Raw genomic sequence first — 20,009 nt, 5'->3', positions numbered from 1 at the left:
TTCGTGGCCCCGGCCCGGCGTCCTCACCCTGCGGCCGGTGGCGGAGGCCCCGGAGCCGGGGAGCGAGGGAGTCTCGCGCTCCCCGGGGCTGGAGGGGTCGGGCCCCTGGCTGTTGGGCAGGCGGGGGGCGGCGGCCGGGGGGCGGCGGCCGGGGGGCGCGCGGTGAGGGGCTGCGGGTAGAGCTGCGCTTACGGGTCTCTGCGCTGCTCCCCCGCCGGGAGCGTCACAGCGTGGGGACCGACTCGATCTCCAACTTCCCTTTCCTCAGGACGCAGGTCTGCAGGAGCCCCAGCATCCCAGCGGCGCAGCCCTCTCACCTGCCTCCGCTCACGCCTGCGCACTCGCTCCTCGGGAGGGAGGGGGAGGGAGGGGTGGGAGGGGACGGGGCGGGGTGGGAGGGGACGGGGCGGGGCGGGGCGGGGCGGGGCGGGGCGCCTCCCGGCCTCAGGACCCCCGGTCTGCATACCCGTGTTTATTTTTAATTTCCTGAAAGTGTTTTACTTGAAATCAATTAAAAAAAAATAAATGACACGTTTTCTTGTCCAAATCATAATTTACTGACTACAGAGTCTGCCTTTGTAAGATTTCTTTAGGGGATCTTAACTGGTTCTCGGTCAAATGACCTGAGTCAAATAACGGATATCAAAAAAATTTTAAATCGTATTTTCCTTCCATCAGTTTTCAGTCACTAATAAGTTTTACCATGTGGGGTTTTATTGGGTGTGGATTATATTTACTAATAATCACCATCATTGGGTCCCTAGAGTCAAAATGTGGGTTTCCAACAGGTCTACTTCAATAATCAGAGATCCTTTTTCTGTTTGAGAGATACTGAATTTTGATCCACCTTTTTGAACATGCTGCTTCCCCCAAAGACTCCACCCTCCACGTATGTCCACCTCATTAAATAATAGAACAGGATTTCCTCTGAGCTTCTTCCAACGTACAGGCAGACAAAAGCTACAAAATGGTTCCCAATCACCTGCCTAGGAATTAAAAGGATCTTTTCCATTCAAATATCCTGGTTAGAAACCACATCTCTAATTTCTCTGGACGTGAATAAACACCAAGGAGAGTCTGTGGTGGGGAAATGAACAATTCATCTGAAAACTACTGCATTTCCTCTCCTTCATCCTGTTGTTTAGTGTAGGAAAACACCACTGGTCAACACCAATTGGTTTTCATTAAGTTTTCCTTAAGAGAAACTCAGTTTTATTGAGGACAGCAATTCACCAGATTACATGCTCTAAAGCCTAACCTCTCTTGTACCTCAGAGTGGCCAGACAAACTTCAAATCAGATGTGAACGGAAGGATTATGTGGAACTTACGGGATTGCTTAGAGCAGAGACAGCTGTATGGGCTCCTTTGCCCTTCATCTTTGTCCCCTCTGGCCTCAGAAATGAAGACATGGTTGCCGGTCAAGGCTGGTGCTCCAGCAGCCATTTTGGGCCAATAGACAGCCTTGAGGTTGGATACCAGCTAATGATGATGGGGAGAAAGACAGATGAGGCTGACTACAGTGCTGTGCAGTTGAAGGTCAGCAAGGACTATCCAAGTCCATAGTCCTTTTTCATGAGAAAGGAAAAAAATCTCCCTCTTGTCTGTGCATGTTTTGTTCTTGGTTTTCTGCTATATTATGGTTATCTACTATTAAGGAAAGTATTAGTTTTGCATTGAAACACTGTGAACTTTGACATGACAATCCCCATCTCTGGGAAACTTCCTCATATGTACCATGGTGGGAGCAGGGGTGAAGATGGCCCGTATATTCTGAAGATCCCATTCTTTTGCCTGGTCCACATCCATGTCATCTTCTATTACTTACAGTGCCTCAGCTGCTCTTGGGAAACTGTCCCTTGTCCCTCAGTGCACAAGGTTAAGTAAGGCTGAAACCCTTTCCTGGCTGCAAGACAGAGAGGACCACAGAGCCACTGGGGTGCCTCCAAACTGTGAGGGAGGCCTGAGGTTGCTCATGTCACCCAGACATACCCTACCCAGGGATGTGAAAGCCTGGATGGCCTGTGTGCAGACTTTGGAAGCTCTTTGTTTAACCCATCATTGTACAATTGGAAAACTGAGGCCCAGAGAGGCTAAGGGAAAACACAGGGCACTGAACAGGGGCAGAGTCTTGAGATGAAGGGGGAGTTTGGACCTCCTAGACTACGGCTGCCCCCCTCCCACAGGGTTTACTTTGGAAATTAGAGCTCCTAGGACTCCAGAACATCCCCACCCATGTGGAGTAGATTCCTCTGCGTGTCCACACAAGTGTACACTGACACTCACACTAACATCAGAGGACGGGACCATAGGGCCTGGGGTCAGGGAAGGGGTGGACCTTGGGGTGGTGACAAATGGAAAAGAAGAAAGATAATGACAACATTTATTATCTCACACTATCTGTGGGCCAGGAATTGAATATAATTGAGCTGGAGGCCTCTGCCAGTGTCTCCCAGGGGTTTGAGGCTGTGGACTCACCTGAGTCAGGATCTGCTTCATTCAGTGGTAGGCCACAAGAGTCTCTTCAGAGGCTTCTTCCCTAGAGTGAGGGACCAGGGGGAGAGAGAGGAAAGAGAGGGAGAGAGAAAACTGCAACATAGATGAAGAAGTGGAAATTGTACACCTAAATTCTAGGAGATTATCAAATGGTCCAACCACTGTATATAACACTTCAGCAGGTCCTCAAAAAGACAAACGTGTAGTTTTCAGTCAAAGCACAAATTCCACTCCTAGATCAATATCAAAAAGAAGTGAACACAGACATTCAAATGCCTGTACAGAAGTATTCAGAGCACCACTATTCACAAGAGCCCAAAGGTGAAAAAAATCCTAATGTCCATCAACAGATGAAAGGAAAGCCAAATGTGGTGTGTTCATGGAATGGAATATTATTCAGTGACAAGAAGGATGCAAATGTTCTGAAATAGATGTTAGAGGGGGTTATGTAACATTGTGAACGTTATTAATGCCACTCACATATACAATTTAAAATAATGAAAGAAATTTTATTTTAAGTGAAATTTATATCATAGAATAAACAAGTTAGTATATGTAATTTAAAAACATACATTAAAAATGGAATTATGAGGGAGGAGAAGAAAGGCTCCAGTTTTGCTGCTGGCAGTGGGGCAACTCCTCATCTGGCCCTGAAGGCACTGCTTGTGCTGGTGCTTGTTGCTAATCTGGGAGCAGCACCTGAGCTGCTAGAAGAAGTAGGTCTGCTGTGGTCTCTAGATCTAGAACTGGAGCTGGATAGCACTCCGGGGCCACAGCTGGTTCCAAAGCACGATGGCGCTCCAAAACCGGGGATAGCCCCCTGGTTGAGGTTGGCTTAAGTTCTGGAACTGAGGCTGTTGAGGACACTGGCTGAGGTTGTAGAGGAAGTGCTACGACAGGTTTCCATGATGATTCAGCCTTTGACTATGGAAGGAGAACTGTTTCTTGTACCTTCTCTGGATCTCCATTTGGAGCCTCTGTAGGTGCTTTTCGTCACTTTGAGCTTAAATGAAAGCTACGGCATGAGCATGCTCTGTCTCTGGAATTGGAGCTAGCATATTTGCATGATCTAGCCCTTGAACTTGAATAGGAGCTGTGGCTTGAGCTTGCTCTGGCTCTGGAGCTGTAGTGGGCAGTAGAGGTGTAGCTGGCTCTAGGTCTTGAGGTATTTCAAGAGCTTGTTCTGGAGCTCATGCTGTAGCTCCAAGAAGAGAAAACATCATCAATAGGACTGCTTTTCCACAGGTCTCCCAAAGACAGGAAACTTCTCACTGCCAAGCAATGAAGTCTCAGTCCAAGATGCCATCCCCAGGAAGTCTTCCCAGACTGCAGTCCAGGGGAACAGTGATCTGAGTCTCCTCATTGCTCCTGGCCCAGTCCCAGCCTCTGGAGGCTCTGTTCTCTGTGTGGCTCCGCCCCTTCCCCTCCCCACTCACCCCCATCACCCACCCTGAGTCCCCCTCACCATCACCCTCTGCCTCAGGGGGCTCTAGGTGCTCCAGCTGTGCCAGGAGAAGGTGGGTTCGCTGCTCCAGGTCTGAGCCAGCATGCTGAGCTCTATGTAACCCAGGAGCATCTTCAGGCAGGGAAATTCTGGGGGCTGGTAGAAATGCTCAGTGTAATGATGCAGCCAGGTGCCTAGGATGGAGGACATCCTAGGGGGGAGTCAGGTGGACAGCAGAGTCAGAGGCCTGGCCTTCCTTCCCCACTGCGCTCCCCACTGACACTCATCTCCCACAGCACAGGGCGGGGTCAGCTGTCCCCTGAGTGTCATTGGGTCCCCTGAGCACCAGCTGAGCACCCACTGGTGAGGATCCACCAGTGACCACGATGCTCTCCACACCTTGTGTTCTGGGTCCCAGAATGGGGGGTGGAGGCAGAGCTGGGATGGAGAGGGGATGGGTGTGGACTCTCTTAGGGGCTGACTCTGACCTCTGACCTCCCAGACGCTCCTCACACCACAGCCCCGTCCGCAGCTCTCTTGGACTCCTTTCCTCTTTTCCAGGAGAAGCCCTCAGACCTCCGCCCTCAGCACGAACCATGAAATGAGTGGGATCCAGGGTTCTGCCAGCCCTGCCCATCCACAGACCCCACATCTCCATGCAATTCTTTGGAGAAGGGAGTCCCTCCCTCTTGAATCAAAGCCCACTCACATTTTCAGCTGATGCAGGTATAATAGAGCGCTGCAGGGCGCAGCCCTTAGCACTGGGCCATTACTGTGCGCCCTTACACCACACCCCCTTAACAGGCAACGGTTACCAGGAGACCATTAATGCAGAGGGTTAGAGCTGCATTAGAGGTCCTGCTCAGCCATTGGTCAGCACCACAGAAGGCCCCATTCAGCCATTGGTGGGCGCTACAGTGGGCCCCGCCCCCAAGTGAGCAACTGTCAATGAGCGACCCTTAGGGGGGCATTGAGCCAATGGTCGGGGGAGTGGTGGTCGTCAGGTGGAGAGCGAGGTAGGAGGCAGATCCCGGCCTTCTCCCTGGGGCCCTCCAGCTCCCCGGCCTCAGACTGGCGGGTGAGCTGGGGGCCCAAGGAACAGGCTGGGGGTGTGTCCTGCAGGGCTCCAGAGCCCTCGCCACGATGCCCACTGGCCGGGCCTGAGGCGGCGGTGAACCAACCTCTCCCCCATCCCTGCCTCTGCGACCTAATGGCAGCGGCAGGCTGCATGGGACACAGTCTGGGGGACCTGGCCCGCACCGTTTGGGCGGCCTGAGGAGCCTGAGGGCCAGCTGGGTGCTGGGTGCCTGGCTCCCTCAGCGATGACGGCTGGGCAGGGTCTGGGGACCCGGCCCTGAGGGAGCCACCAACTGAGATCTGCCTCTTCAGCCAGGCCTGGGCACCGGCGGGAGGACCCAGACTGGGTGCTGGACGAACGCTCTGGGGCAGGGTAACACCCCCCCCCCCCCCCGCCCCGCGCAGGGACCCCCTTCTCTCAGCCAGGCCTGAACCTCGAAGGGTGAAAGCTGTGCCTTGGGACCTTCCCCTTTCTTGTAGAACAGAGAGTAACATTTGTTTCATGGAGATTTACAGGGACATCCCTACCCGACTTATTTTATTTTTATATAACAGGTAAATCCTCTAGTCAACTGGCTTCAATCTACTTCTCCCACCTTCAAGAAAGAAGAAAAAAAAAAAAGCAGGAAAATCGCCGGCAGAATTGAAGTTGCTTCTCTCTGAAGTTACAATTCAATTTGTTGATTCACCACAGGGTTTGCTAAAGAGAGGGCTCAATCTCTGTCTTTAGATTTACAGTCTAATGCTAACTCAGTCATTTTACCTCTGTTCATAAACTGCTGATTATCTTCAACAAATCACAAAGATATCAGCATTTTATATTTACTGTTTGGTGCTTGAGCTGGAGTAGCAGGCAGCACCTTAAGTATATTAATCCAGGCTGAGCTATGCTGACCTGGAGCGCTACTTGGAGATGCCCAAATCTGTAGGGTAGTCATAACAGTCCCTGCACTTGTAATAATTTTCTTTATAGTTGTACCCATTATGATTGCAGGGTTTGAAAACTGACTTGTCCCACAAATAACTGGGGCACCTGATAGAGCATTTCCCTGAATAAATCATAAACTTTTGACTACTTCCCCCATCATTCTTACTCCTGCTCGTATCACCAGTAGTTGAAGCTGGTTCTGGTACCAGTGGAACCGTATATTCAGCTCTAGCCGGCAATCTGGCCCACGCAGGAGCCTCTGTCGACCTAACGATTTTCTCCTTACATTTAGCAGGTGTCTCTTCAATTCTTGGTGCTATTATTTTTATTACTATAGCCTTTAATATAAAACCAGCAGTCATATCCCAATACCAAAACACCATTATTTGTTTAATCTGTCCCAACTATAGCCATATTACTATAATTATCACTCTCAGTCCAAGCAGCCAGAATTGCCATACTGTTAAGAGATAGAAATCTAAACACTACTTTCTTTGACTCTGCAGGAGGAGACACAGTCCTATATCAACACCTATTTTGATTCTTTAGTCACCCTGAAGTCTGTATTCATAGCCTACCAGGGTTTGTTATAATCTCACATAACATTACATACTATTTAGGACAAAAAGTGCCTTTCAGCTATTTGGGAATAGTATGAGTTATGTCCACTGGCTTTTTAGGATTTATCTTGTGGACCCATCATATGTTTACCAGAAGAATAGCTGTCGACTCATGAGCATACTTTGCATCAGCTTCCATAATTATTTCTATCCCTACAGGAATAAAAGTATTTAGATGATTAGCAACTCTTCACGGAGGTAATATTATATGATCTTCCACTATATTATGAGCTGTAGGCTTTTTCTTTTTTACAGTAGGTGGTTTCCTCCACAATACATACTATGTAGTAGCACACTTCAATTACGTAATGTCCATGGGAGTAGTCTTCACTGTTATAGGAGGCTTCCTACACTGATTTCCACTATTCTCAGGTTATACATTTAGCTCAACATGAGCAAAAATTCACTTCACAAGTATATTTGTAGTAGTAAACATGACTTCCTGCAGCACTTTCTTGGCCTCTCAGGGATGTCACTACGTTAGTCTGAGTACCCTGAGGCACACACAACATGAAATATTTTGTCTTTAGGCTCATTCATCTCAGTAAGAGCAGTAATGCTAATAATCTTCATATTTTGAAAAGCATTTGCTTCCAAACAAGAAGTCTCAGCAGTGGAAACTGCTACTCCTAACCCAGAACGGTTACACGGATGCCCTCCACCATATCCTATGTTTGAAGATCCTACCTATGGAAATGTAAAATAAGGAAGGAAGGACTCAAGTCCTTTTCAACCAGTTTCAAGCCAACACCATAACCATTATGGCTTTCTCAATAAACGAGATAAAAGTAAAAAGTGATGTAACTTTGTCAAAGTTAAATCACAGGCTAAAATCCTGTATATCACTAAGGCATATCCATTTCATCTAGGCTCTCAAGATGCAACATCACCGATTATGGAAGAACTTTTACTTTTTCGTAATCATACATTCATAACCATTTTTATAGTAAGTTCTCTAGTCCTCTATATTACTTCACTACTATTGACAACTAAACTGACTCATATACATAAAATAGATGCACAGGTAGAGAAAATGTAAACAATTTACTAGCCATTATTATAATCTTAATTGCCCTATCATCATTGTGAATCCTTTACATGATACATGAAATCAATAACTCCTCCCGAACCATAAAAACTATGGGTCAGTATTGATACTGAAGCTACGAATACACAGATTATGAATATTTAAATGTTGGCTCCTCTATAATCCCCACATCAGATCTAAAACCAGGAGAATTATGACTAATAGAAGTCAACAACCGAGTAGTATAGAGATACGTCATTGAATATTAGTTTCATCTGAAAATGTTTTACACTCCTGAGCTTTTCCTTCTTTAGGCCTAAGAAGAGCTGCTATCCCAGGACGCCTAAATTAAAGAATCCTAATACCAACAGGACCAGGCCTATGCTGTGGGCAATGACCAGTAGAGGTGGTTTTCCTGAGTTCGGAGACAGGACAGAGGGATACGGCTGAGACATGGGCTGAACCTGGAGCCCATGGGGGATGCACTCTCCAAGCTCCAGGATAGGAATGGGGTCTCGGGGTTCCAGGCCACCCACCACGCCCTCCCGAGGGGGATCTTGGCAACATTCCCTGTCAGTGATGAGGCAGCCCTACCACTTGTGATGCCCCAGTGCTGTGTCCTACGTGGGGCCCATGCTCTTGGGACCACATCCCACACTCCGCAGGTCAGTGCTGCAGGGTCCTTCCTGCCGCAGGAGTAGAGACCACCCAGCAAGCAGCCCCCTCCCCAACCAGCAGGAAGAGGGGAGGAGAGCAGGGGTACCAGGGGAATCTCACTCAGATACCAACACCCCAGGGGTGCCAGAGGAGACAGTGATGATGCAGATGAGGCACAGCCCAAGAGATGGGACCAGAGGGCCCAACAGGCAGCTGGTCAGGTCCTGGCTCATCTGCACCCCAGACACCCTTGTCCCTCGTACACCCCCTTCCTCATACATCCTCTCCCTAAATGCAGATTCTTCAGATGCAAACAGGCAGAGCTTCAGACTGAAAGTCAGCTCTTCCAAAATGACCCATCAGCAAACACTGCAGGATTCCACTCCAATGGGGGCCCTGGAGTCAACAACTCAGGGACCAAAGTGGACATCGGTGCTAGGGGAAGTGGGAGGGGATGGGGAGTGAGACTTTCATGGTTGTGGAATTTTGGTTTTACAAGATGGAAAGTTCTAGGGATGGTGGTGATGGCTCCATGAGAAGGTGAATATATCTGATGCCTCAGAAATGTGCACTTAAAATGGTGATGATGGTAAAGGGTATGTGACGTGTGTTTTATTTCACTTAAAATAAATTCTTAAAATAATGTCTCGTTAATTGAGATTCCATTTCGACTCCCCTTCATCACAAATGTGGGAGACCCAAGCACAGTCCCCCACCTCAGGGGCCATCATGGTACCCTCCCATGGCACGTGGGAGACCATTCTTAGGGGGGCTAGTCTGTGCCCACCTGAGCTCTGTCCAGGGGGACCCAGGCAGTGGTGACCCCCATAGATTAGACATATGATATGCTATGATATTAATATGATACCACCAAGTGTTGTCACTCACCAGAACACAGAGCAGCAACCCACTCAAACATGCCTGACCTCATATGATTGTGACAAGATTAAGAGAAGAAAAGGAACCACAGGTTAATCAGGGCAACACCCTCAATTCAGATGTTGGAAATCTCAGAGGGGACAAGAAACACTGCAGGAAAAGAGCAGATATGGGGTCTCCCCGTACACGTGATCCCGACCCATGCAGATGGGGTGCGACCGGCACAATCCCCACACCATACACCTGGGGTCACACATCCACACTCACTGTGGTGACCCCACCTCCCCAGACCCCCAACACCTGGGGTCACAGGTCCACACTCACCAGGTGACCCCACCTCCCCAGATCCTGCATCTGGGGTCACACGTCCACACTCACCAGGTGAACACCCTCCCTAGACCCTGCACCTGGGGTCACACATCCACAGTCTCCAGGGTGACCCCACCTCCCCAGACCCTGCACCTGGGGTCACACGTCCCCTTGGTCAGGACACCACAGTTCTGCTGGTTGCTCCCCTAATGTGGAAACAAGCTGGGTTCCTGGGACCTCCTGGGATGGTAGAAAGAAATGTAGGGTTGGTCTCCTCTCCCCATACTTGTCCCAGACAAGTCCTCCTCTTTTCACTTTGGTTCTGTGTGATTTTAACTGCTTTTAAAGCTTTCATGCTAGAGTTGAACACACTACCTTGGTTCTGGCAGGCTCAGTCCTTTCTTGTCTCACTGATGTGTGGAGAAAACTCACAGGACAGCAAGGCTGAAAGACGAGGGGCAGCTCTGGTCTCTGCTGAGTAGGGACGGTAGACCGGAAGGAGAGCTCAGCAGCTGCCTCACCTGTTGCCCATCGGCCTTTTGCCTGATCCATGTAACCTGCAATCAATTCACCAGGTAAACCTGCCTGCCTGTTCACCATGCATGTGCTGGTAAATTGGAATAATTTCCAGGTAGCCCACCTGAGGATTCTCCACAAGCCCCAGGGAAGGTGAACCTTGCAGGGACAAAGACTAAGGCCCCGACCACAGCACTGACCCCTGGGAGGGCTAGGTAACCACACTCAGAACAGAGGCTGTTACCTAGACAAGCCCACCTCAGCTCCAGACCCCAGACACCTAAGCACTGACATTCAGATGCAGGCATGGAGCTTTCCAGTACTGAGACCAGGCCGGAGCTCTACCCAGGTCTCCACATGCCCCCTGAAGCTCTCACTACTGAGGCCAGGCCAGGTCTCTACCCAGGTCCCCATAGTCCTAGCGTACACAGAACACGGTCAGGTCTAAATGTTCTTATTACAGATAGCATGTGGTCAGCTCTAAACATAATCAGTAGACAGGACGTGGAGAGGTCTAAATCTACCGTGTAGACAGAACTTGATCAGGTTTAAACTAGCTTAGGGCTGATCTCCTAGGAGGTACCGGTCACAGACATGGGGTCTCTCATCTTTGGACAGGATGCTCACCCCCGTGTGGGAACTAGGATGTACATTTCTTGGAGAATAAATCACATCAGGCTCCACCCTTCACCCACATCAGGAAACTGAACAAAATTTTTGTCATTAAACATTTCAACAGGCAAAACAAAAATGTTACCAATTTCTCTGGCCACGTGATGGTCAGGAACCAGGGGTGAGCCAGGAACTTCTTGTAGTGCAGCCCCGTCTCCTGCAAGGACAGACAAGAAGTGGCCTGATTCCAGCCTCCCAGGCTTCCAGCCATAAAAAGGAATGAAATTGGGTCATTTGTAGAGACGTGGATGGATCTAGAGACTGTCATACAGAGTGAAGTAAGTCAGAAAGAGAAAAGAAATATCGTATATTAACGTATGTATGTGGAACCTAGAAAAATGATACAGATGAACCAGATTGCAGGGCAGAAGTTGAGACACAGATGTAGAAAACAAACGTATGGACACCAAGGGGGGAAAACCGTGGTGGGGTGGGGATGGTGGTGTGCTGAATTGGGCGATTGGCATTGACATGTATACACTGATGTGTATAAAATTGATGACTAATAAGAACCTGCAGTATAAAAAAACAAACAAAAAATAACAACCAATACTAAACTTTCTTTGGGTTATTTGTATGGAAATATGTTAATATAAATGTTTCAGACATTACATGAAATTTCTAAAAATCTTATATGTTCTGGTATAATGTTATAAGTCATAATTCTAGTTATTACTTTAAAATGTATATCTCAGAAATAACTAAATTTCCTTGTCAACTGCATTATTATGAACTTTCATCAAAAAAAAAACCTTAAGAAAAAAAAAAAACTTATTCTTTCAATTCCTTCCCAATTACATACCCAAATATTACACAAAAGGTTTGGCAACCTACCAGCTGACAATGTGATTAGCTTTTCTTTCAATCTTGTTGAAAGCAAACCATGGGAAACTTTCAAGAGGATTTATGAGAATCCTTTTTCAGTGTCTGGGAAGCAGGACAAAGGCTTCACCAGGCTCAGCAACTGAGCAACTGTCGATTTGATCATCTACTCTTTCACTGAGAAAGTCCTGCTTAACCTGATGGCCCAGGAAAGCTGCAACACTGTCCATCTTATTCTGTCTTTGGGCATGTGGTATTTTATTTTAATAAAGGGCTCTTACTGCAGGATGTGCTTTAAGTGCATTTTCCTCAAATCTGCATATTTAGCTTATTCTGCTTGTGGAAGATGATTGGCGTGTCCATCCTCCCTGCTTGGCCCACCAGCCTGGTTGGATTCTCTGATAGTCAAGACTCATTTCAACGTTCACTGCAAGAAAAATGTATGTGTTTTTGTTGAGAGGAGGCTCACCAAACCGGTGACAGGCAAACTGCAGAACGCATCCCTGAAAGCAGCCCCGCTGAGATCAGAATAAAATGGAGCTGGGGTGAACACGGTTCCTATTTAAGTCACAAAAACAAGAGAGATCAAAACGCTGCTTCTCATTAAGCCGCTGAACATGCAATGATGCATTATTACCTAAAACTCTGGGATATTTTAACAGCTTTATTGAGGTGTAATCGACATACGACCAATGCACACATTTAAAATGTACAATGTGGTAGGTTTGAAACACATGTACCCCCATCAAGATAATGATTATACTGTCAATGAAAAATTAATCAATGGTCAATCTAAGAAAGAAATGGAAAATTTCATTTGTGCCAACCTGAGGATTATAACCTGGGACACAGTTTTTCAGAAAGCTCTGAGGACTGTTCTGAAGAGGCGAGGGGGGAGGCCAGTATACATGTGAATTTGATGAAGGGGCACCTGCAACCAAGCACACAGCTAAGCACACAGCACACGCTATTCAGGAGGAACGGACACTTTAATGGTTTTCGTGCTTTTCTAAATGTGGGAAGAGGCAAGAATCCAGGTTCATAAAAATTTTCTCCTGAAAATACTGAACTCTCTGAAGGCCAGTTCTGCCACTTTCTCCAGAGCACAAAGTGCCTCATCCTGATCTTCACCCTGAATTCCTTTCAGGGTGTCCTGTAAGTCAGCGACTGTGGTGGTTGATGACTTAATTCTTGTAGAACTGGATGGTGGGCAACCTTCTTTATGTTACAATCCCCTCCCTTTTGGTCTTAATTTTGACCAAGGTTTAGGAGGCATTTCATGACCAATTTATCCCACAGTGCTAGGAATGCTCATTCCCAGGTCAGGCGAGGATTTCCTTGATAGGCCACTCAATGTGCTGTTACTGGACCAGGCCCTGTTAACAGTAGCCCAAAGCCTCTGGGCTGCATGTCCTACTAGTCTGTTATGGTCCAGGAAATGGTTCCCTCTTGTGGCTTCTTCCCATATCTAGAGTTACACTATTATAATCACTGATCTTATAGAACTACGTATTTGACAATTGTTTTAGATCACCTACTCATCACTATTTTTAGCGGAGGCTCAGTCACACATTTGGTAATGCAAGAAACAAAAATCTTGTAAAGTGGGCAGAATACAAGTAATATAGCTAGTGACATTAATAAGGTCATAAATAAGTATTTAAGCTAAGAACTTCTTTAAGTGCAGCCCAGTATCTCCCCAGGTCATCTGATCAGTCTGTTCTACACCAACCATTCTATTTAAGGGAAATGATATAGTGGTCTTGTCCATAAACCCCACCAAAGACATCTGCATGTACAAGGTGAGTGGTGGGTCATCGTGACCCCTTACAGGATAAGGAAAGGAATGTTATCTGCTAAGGAGTTACATGGCTGTCGCCAGAAGGAGAAAAATAGATTTCTGCGGCTGAGCAGATATTTCTGCCATGGGGGAGGTCAGGTGAACACATAATGCAGATGCACATGCACACTAGCGGGGAGGGAGGAGGCCAAAGGGCAGAGAAAAAGTTTATGTTTTAAATTTGTCTTGCCTTGCCTTAAAATGTCATTCTGTCCTGACCTTCCTGGTATCTTTCCTTTCACGTAGAGAAAAGCTGAAAAGAACTACTTGTATTTAAAAAGTGACACATTTTTGATGAAGCAGAGAAGATGGCAGAGTAGAAGGACGTGCTCTCACTCCCTCTTGTGAGAACACCAGAATCACAACTAGCTGCTGGACAATCATCGACAGGAAGACACTGGAACTCACCAGAAAAGATACCCCACATCCAAAGACAAAGGAGAAGCCACAATGAGATGGTAGGAGGGGTGCAATCACAATAAAATCAAATCCCATAACTGCTGGGTGGGTGACTCACAGACTGGAGAACACTTATACCACAGAAGTCCACCCACTGGAGTGAAGGTTCTGAGCCCCACGTCAGGCTTCCCAACCTGGGGGTCTGGCAACGGGAGGAGGAATTCCTAGAGAATCAGACTTTGAAGGCTAGTGGGATTTGATTGCAGGACTTTGACAGGACTGGGGGAAACAGAGACTCCACTCTTGGAGGGCACACACCAAATAGTGTGTGCATTGGGACCCAGGGGAAGGAGCAGTGACCTCAGGGGAGACTAAACCAGACCTACCTGCTAGTGTTGGAGGGTCTCCTGAAGAGGCAGGGGGCAGCTGTGGCTCACCATGGGGACAAGGACACTGGCAGCTGAAGTTCTGGGAAGTACTCCTAGGCTTAAGCCCTCCCAGAGTCTGTCATTAGCCCCACCAAAGAGCCCAGGTAGGCTCCAGTGTTGGGTTGCCTCAGGCCAAACAACCAACAGGGAGGGAACCCAGCCCCACCCATCAGCAGTCAAGTGGATTAAAGTTTTACTGAGCTCTGCCCACCAGAGCAACAGTCAGCTCTACCCACCACCAGTCCCTCCCATCAGGAAACTTACACAAGCCTCTTAGATAGCCTCATCCACTAGAGGGCAGACAGCAGAAGCAAGAAGAACTACAATCCTGCAGCCTGTGGAACAAAAACCACATTCACAGAAAGACAGACAAGATGAAAAGGCAGAGGGCTATGTACCAGATGAAGGAACAAGATAAAATCCCAGAAAAACAACTAAATGAAGTGGAGATAGGCAACCTTCCAGAAAAAGAATTCACAATAATGATAGTGAAGATGATCCAGGACCTCGGAAAAAGAATGGAAGCAAAGATCAAGAAGATGCAAGAAATGTTTAACAAAGACCTAGAAGAATTAAAGAACAAACAAACAGAGATGAACAATACAATAACTGAAATGAAAACTACACTAGAAGGAATCAATAGCAGAATAACTGAGGCAGAATACCGGATAAGTGACCTGGAAGACAGAATGGTGGAATTCACTGCTGCAGAACAGAAAAAAGAAAAAAGAATGAAAAGAAATGAAGACAGCCTAAGAGACCTCTGGGACAACATTAAACGCAAAAACATTCACATTACAGAGGTCCCAGAAGGAGAAGAGAGAGAGAAAGGACCAGAGAAAATATTTGAAAAGATTATAGTCGAAACTTTCCCTAATATGGGAAAGGAAATAGCCACCCAAGTCCAGGAAGAGCAGCGAGTCCCATACAGGATAAACCCAAGGAAAAACATGCCGAGACACATATCAATCAAATTGGCAAAAATTAAAGACAAAGAAAAATTATTGAAAGCACCAAGGGAAAAACGACAAATAACATACAAGGGAACTCCCATAAGGTTAACAGCTGATTTCTCAGCAGAAACTCTACAAGCCAGAAGCAAGTGGCATGATATACTTAAAGTGATGAAAGGGAAGAACCTACAACCAAGATTACTCTACCCGGCAAGGATCTCATTCAGATTCAATGGAGAAATCAAAAGATTTACAGACAAGCAAAAGCTAAGAGAATTCAGCATCACCAAACCAGCTCTACAACAAATGCTAAAGGAACTTCTCTAAGTGGGAAACACAAGAGAAGAAAAGGACCTACAAAAACAAACCCAAAACAATTAAGAAAATGGTCACAGGAACATACATATCGATAATTACCGTAAACGTGAATGGATTAAATGCTCCAACCAAAAGACACAGGCTGCTGAATGGATACAAAAACAAGACCTATATATATGCTGTCTACAAGAGACCCACTTCAGACCTAGGGACACATACAGACTGAAAGTGAGGGGATGGAAAAAGATACTCCATGCAAATGGAAATCAAAAGAAAGCTGGAGTAGCTATACTCATATCAGATAAAATAGACTTTAAAATAAAGAATGTTACAAGAGACAAGGAAGGACACTACATAATGATCAAGGGATCAATCCAAAAAGAAGATATAGCAACTATAACTATATATGCACCCAACATAGGAGCACCTCAATACATAAGGCAACTGCAAACAGCTATAAAAGAGGAAATCGACAGGAACACAGTAATAGTGGGGGACGTTAACACCTCACTTACACCAATGGACAGATCATCCAAAATGAAAATAAATAAGGAAACAGAAGCTTTAAAGGATACAATAAACCAGATAGATTTAGTTGATATTTATAGGACATTCCATCCAAAAACAGCAGATTACACTTTCTTCTCAAGTGCGCATGGAACATTCTCCAGGATAGATCACATCATGGGTGACAAATCAGGCCTCAGTAAATTTAAGAAAATTGAAATCATATCAAGCATCTTTTCTGACCACAACGCTATGAGATAAGAAATGAATTACAGGGAAAAAAACGTAAAAAACACAAACACATGGAGGCTAAACAATACGTTACTAAATAACCAAGAGATCACTGAAGAAATCAAAGAGGAAATCAAAAAATACCTAGAGACAAATGACAATGAAAACACGATGATCCAAAACCTATGGGATGCAGCAAAAGCAGTTCTAAGAGGGAAGTTTATAGCTGTACAAGCTTACCTCAAGAAACAAGAAAAATCTCAAATAAACAATCTAACTTTACACCTAAAGGAACTAGAGAAAGAAGAACAAACAGAACCCAAAGTTAGCAGAAGGAAAGAAATCATAAAGATCAGAGCAGAAATAAATGAAATAGAAACAAAGAAAACAATAGCAAAGATCAATAAAACTAAAAGCTGGTTCTTTGAGAAGATAAACAAAATTGATAAACCATTAGCCAGACTCATCAAGAGGGAGAGGACTCAAATCAATAAAATTAGAAATGAAAAAGGAGAAGTTACAACAGACACCGCAGAAATACAAAGCATCCTAAGAGACTGCTACAAGCAACTCTATGCCAATAAAATGGACAACCTGGAAGAAATGGACGAGTTCTTAGAAAGGTATAACCTTCCAAGACTGAACCAGGAAGAAATAGAAAATATGAACAGACCCATCACAAATAATGAAATTGAAACTGTGATTAAAAATCTTCCAACAAACAAAAGTCCAGGACCAGATGGCTTCACAGGTGAATTCTATCAAACATTTAGAGAAGAACTAACACCCATCCTTCTCAAACTCTTCCAAAAAATTGCAGAGGAAGGAACACACCCAAACTCATTCTATGAGGCCACCATCACCCTGATACCAAAACCAGACAAAGATACTACAAAAAAAGAAAATTACAGACCAATATCACTGATGAATATAGCTGCAAAAATCCTCAACAAAATACTAGCAAACAGAATCCAACAACACATTAAAAGGATCATACACCATGATCAAGTGGGATTTATCCCAGGGATGCAAGGATTCGTCAATATACGCAAATCAATCAATGTGATACACCATATTTAACAGAATAAAAACCATATGATCATCTCAATAGATGCAGAAAAAGCTTTTGACAAAATTCAACAGCCATTTATGATAAAAACTCTCCAGAAAGTGGGCATAGAGGGAACCTACCTCAACATAATAAAGGCCATATATGACAAACCCACAGCAAACATCATTCTCAGTGGTGAAAAACTGAAAGCATTTCCTCTAAGATCAGGAACGAGACAAGGATGCACACTCTCACCACTATTAGTCAACATAGTTTTGGAAGTCCTAGCCATGGCAATCAGAGAAGAAAAAGAAATAAAAGGAATACAAATTGGAAAAGAAGAAGTAAAACTGTCACTGTTTGCAGATGACATGATTCTATACATAGAGAATCCTAAAAATGCCACCAGAAAACTACTAGAGCTAATCAGTGAATTTGGTAAAGTTGCAGGATACAAAATTAATGCACAGAAATCTCTTGCATTCCTATACACTAATGATGAAAAATCTGAAAGAGAAATTAAGGAAACACTCCCATTTACCACTGCAACAAAAAGAATAAAATACCTAGGAATAAACCTACCTAGGGAGACAAAAGACCTGTATGCAGAAGACTATAAGACACTGATGAAAGAAATTAAAGACGATACAAACAGATGGAGAGATATACCATGTTCTTAGATTGGAAAGTCAATATTGTGAAAATGACTATACTACCCAAAGCAATCTACAGATTCAATGCAATCCCTATCAAATTACCAATGGCATTTTTTACAGAACTAGAACAAATCATCTTAAAATTTGTATGGAGACACAAAAGACCCCGAATAGCCAAAGCAGTCTTGAGGGAAAAAAACGGAGCGGGAGGAATCAGACTCCCTGACTTCAGACTATACTACAAAGCTACAGTAATCAAGACAATATGGTACTGGCACAAAAACAGAAACATAGATCAATGGAACAAGATAGAAAGCCCAGAGATAAACCCACACACCTATGGTCAACTAATCTATGACAAAGGAGGCAAGGATATACAATGGAGAAAAGACAGTCTCTTCAATAAGTGGTGCTGGGAAAACTGGACAGCTACATGTAAAAGAATGAAATTAGAACACTCCCTAACACCATACACAAAAATAAACTCAAAATGGATTCGAGACCTAAATTTAAGACCGGACACTATAAAACTCTTAGAGGAAAACATAGGAAGAACACTCTTTGACATAAATCACAGCAAGATCTTTTTTGATCCACCTCCTAGAGTAATGGAAATAAAAGCAAAAATAAACAAATGGGACCTAATGAAACTTCAAAGCTTTTGCACAGCAAAGGAAACCATAAACAAGACGAAAAGACAACCCTCAGAATGGGAGAAAATATTTGCAAACGAATCAACGGACAAAGGATTAATCTCCAAAATATAGAAACAGCTCATGCAGCTCAATATTAAAGAAACAAACAACCCAATCCAAAAACGGGCAGAAGTCCTAAATAGACATTTCTCCAAAGAAGACATACAGATGGCCAAAAGCGCACGAAAAGCTGCTCAACATCACTAATTACTAGAGAAATGCAAATCAAAACTACAATGAGGTATCACCTCACACCAGTTAAAATGGGCATCATCAGAAAATCTACAAACAACAAATGCTGGAGAAGGTGTGGAGAAAAGGGAACCCTCTTGCACTGTTGGTGGGAATGTAAATTGATACAGCCACTATGGAGAACAGTATGGAGGTTCCTTAAAAAACTAAAAATAGAATTACCATATGATCCAGCATCCCACTACTGGGCATATACCCAGAGAAAACCATCATTCAAAAAGACACATGCACCCCAATGTTCATTGCAGCACTACTTACAATAGCCAGGTCATGGAAGCAACCTAAATGCCCATCGACAGACGAATGGATAATGAAGTTGTGGTACATATATACAATGGAATATTACTCAGCCATAAAAAGGAACGAAATTGGGTCATTTGTTGAGACGTGGATGGATCTAGAGACTGTCATACAGAGTGAAGTAAGTCAGAAAGAGAAAAACAAATATCGTATATTAACACATGTATGTGGAACCTAGAAAAAAGGTACAGATGAACTGGTTTGTAGGGCAGAAGTTGAGACACAGATGTAGAGAACAAACGTATGGACAAAAGGGGGGGAAAACCGCGGTGGGGTGGGGATGGTGGTGTGATGAATTGGGTGATTGGGATTGACATGTATACACTGATGTGTATAAAACTGATGACTAATAAGAACCTGCTGTATAAAAAAATAAATAAAATTAAAAAATTTAAAAAAAAAAGTGACTCATTTTTGTTTTCACCCCTCTCACCAGCGCTGCAGACACCTTGTCCTCATGGGCTCCCACTCGGGGGCAGTGGTTCTCATGTGGTTGGAGGATGGACGGGGCACGAGTACAGAACTGTCCTGACTCCACCCACAGCTGATTTCCTGCCGCCCGGTGAGGCCACCTGCCCCATCTCCTGTCCTCGCCCTTAACACAAACATCCCCGGGCCAGGAAAGGCAGGCAGTCTTGTGTTACAGGCATGCCTGCTGTGGGCTGAATCGTGTCCTCAAAATTCACATGTTGAGTCCTGATCCCCAGGACCTCAGAATGGGACTGTGTTTGGAGACGAGGTCTTTAAAGAAGTGATTAAAGTAAAATGAAGTCACTAGGATGGGCTACACTCCAACGTGACTGGTGCCCTTATAGGAAGAGGTTAGGACACAGACACACAGAGGGATGACCATATGAGGACACAGGGAGAAGACGGCCATATACATACCAAGGAGAGAGGCCTCAGCAGGAACCAGCCCTGCTGACACCTTGCT

Source organism: Eubalaena glacialis, chromosome 1 (assembly GCF_028564815.1).
Source record: "Eubalaena glacialis isolate mEubGla1 chromosome 1, mEubGla1.1.hap2.+ XY, whole genome shotgun sequence".
Taxonomy (NCBI): domain Eukaryota; kingdom Metazoa; phylum Chordata; class Mammalia; order Artiodactyla; family Balaenidae; genus Eubalaena; species Eubalaena glacialis.
Note: the sequence above shows the minus strand (reverse complement) of the source record.